The 2,548-nt window shown below is 40.1% G+C and overlaps 1 long non-coding RNA gene across 1 annotated transcript in view; it reads left to right on the forward strand.

Annotated features, from left to right (window-relative positions):
* The first annotated feature begins 407 nt into the window (after positions 1 to 407).
* LOC106012852 overlaps positions 408 to 2,548 on the forward strand; it is a 4,329-nt gene continuing 2,188 nt past the window's right edge. Inside the window, exons 1-2 of the long non-coding RNA XR_001185179.1 lie at positions 408 to 545; positions 983 to 1,111. This is a non-coding gene — a long non-coding RNA (uncharacterized LOC106012852). The remainder of the gene's footprint in view (positions 546 to 982; positions 1,112 to 2,548) is intronic.

Genomic DNA, 2,548 nt, shown 5'->3' on the forward strand with positions numbered 1-2,548 from the left:
TCACTCACTCACTCACTCACTCACTCACTCACTCACTCACTCACTCACTCACTCATTGCCTCATACTTCACATCTTTCCAAGATTCTTTCCTCCCTCCTTCCCTCCACCTCTCATTCATCATATCATTATATTCATTCTTCCCTTTCTTCTTCCGTTTCGTGTTATTTCCACATTTTCTTCTATCCTATTTAAAAAAAAGACAACAAAAGATAAACAGACAAACAAACAAACAAATAAACAAACAAACAGACTGACAAACAAAAACACAAACAAACAAAAACACTAACTAACTAACTGACTAACTAACTATTTAACAAACAAACTAACAAAGAAATAGAAGAAAAAACAAACCAAATGAAGATTTTAGAAACACATTCATTCCTTCTTTCTATCCCCCCAGCTATCCCTCCTTGCAACCTCCTCCCCGGGAGCCCGGCGCAGCAGTGTGTATATGGCACGTGTCGCATGATGCCCGGAGGTACATTCGGCTGTGTGTGTAACCCGGGCTTCTCTCTCAGCCGGTCCAACCCCAACATATGTGAAGGTCAGTGAGTGCAGACTAAAGCAATCTGCTGTTTTGTTTTTTATTTTTATTTTTTTCTTCTTAATTATTTTTTTGGTAAGTGTTTTACAGCGCTCACAACTGCATAAGGTCATATAAGAGCGCGGGATACATTAAACATTTTCAGAGGGTAGGAAACTTCGAATTTTGCCCCGGGTGGCGGCCGAAGCCTACTCTTATCGATTTTAGACAACCAAAGGATCTTTAACGTGCGCAACGTGCACACGGGATCTCCGAGATTTTTCGCACTTTATTTTGGTTTTAGGATTTGTAAGAGTTTTACGGCGCTCACAACTTAAAAAAATTATATGCTTGTTGTTGTGGTTGTTGTTGTTGTTGATGTTGTTGTTGTTGTTGTTGTTGTTGTTGTTGTTGTTGTTGTTGTTGTATTATATTTAACCTCTTCGACCTCTCCCCAGACCTTGACGAGTGCCAGATGCCCACGTCCGGATGTGTGCCAGGTACTTGTACCAACTCACCTGGTTCTCACACCTGCAGCGCCTGCACACAGGGGTATTACCTGGACCCCTATACCAAGCAGTGTCGATGTGAGTTGCACGTCAGGTTAGGTCTCTTATACAGGGTGCCCACTACGGATGGGATCGGCCTATCGACCAGATCGCCCGACTCGATCACCTCAAAAACTAACGTGTTTGTTTTCAGTTTCAGGCGATCGAGTCGGGCGACCGGCCCGATGCAGCCGTAGTGGGCACCCCGTAGTAGATTTACCTGGCGTAGAACGAGGACTTTTGGTCTGGGAGTTGTTTTTGTTTGGTTTTTGTTTTATTTTGGTTTCGTTTTTGTTTTGGTATTTGTTAGGATTTTTTGTTCTTTTTTTGCTTGTTTGTTTGTTTGTTTTTTAGCTTTTGAAGACCACAGTGGAAACACGATTAATGCCATTTAATTTTCACGATGAGAGAAAATCAGATTCTTCAGTTCAAAACACTGCATATTGATAATCTTTTCTATAGTACCTTTTAAATCAAGCTTATAAAGTTTGTCATGAATGAGCCCGTAGTAGGTTAAAAAAATTCTTAGTGTTAACTTAATATTGAAGGGCATACGATAACAGCAATGACATCAAATACTTGAGTTTGTGATTACGGTGGTTTTTCCATTGTTTTTTTTTCCTTCACTTTTCTTGATCTTTGTCTGTCAGCTGTTCTGATGGTAATTGTACTATTGATTAATCCAAAACATACTAACAAAATATCGTATAAGATTTGCATCTACTGAATATTCACGAAATATTTATTCCTGAAAACGAGTTTACTCAAAGAAAGGTTATTGTAGCAAACTAATTTACATTTTTCTAGGACTTGATCGTTCTGACAAAGATATAACTGGACACAACTTGAAAATATTTAATATGGCACAACTGATGAATTAAGGTATGCTTATACAGTGGGTGTCGCATTCAACGAGGTTGCCGGGACCGGCTTGTTGTCCTCGCTGGATCCGACCTATCGTTGAACGTGACTAAGGCTAAAGAAAAGAAAGGAGACAAGGTTATTAAAATGATTATTATATTGAACAATATACAATACCAGTAATTAAAACAGTTGTACCCCCTGATGATGAAAATCTCAAACAGCATCAGTGTGTGCGTGTTTGAGTTGTGTTCTGACCGTCATTTCTGCATGTTTAAAAATATTTTTTTCCGGAACACTTCTCGTGTGGAAACATACCCTCTCACATTATCTAGGCCTAGATCTACATAAAGTAAAGGCGGGAGCTTGTATTTTCTGATCAGTGGTAGAAAAGAAAATTGAAAAAAATGAAGGTCTCGATCTAGACCTCCATCCAGAGTTCATCCAGTTTCACACAGCCCGCATCGCGTTCCCACCCTCCCCCTCCCATCCCTATCGTAGGCTTACCCTCGCCCATCCTTTGGGGCCCATAATATAAGGAGGAACACTTAACTAGATCTAGCAATACAATGAGTTAGGAATCGAGGATGGGCCTTGTGTTTTGCGTGAGATGAC

This window comes from Aplysia californica, unplaced genomic scaffold (genome assembly GCF_000002075.1).
Source record: "Aplysia californica isolate F4 #8 unplaced genomic scaffold, AplCal3.0 scaffold00001, whole genome shotgun sequence".
Taxonomy (NCBI): Eukaryota; Metazoa; Mollusca; class Gastropoda; order Aplysiida; family Aplysiidae; genus Aplysia; species Aplysia californica.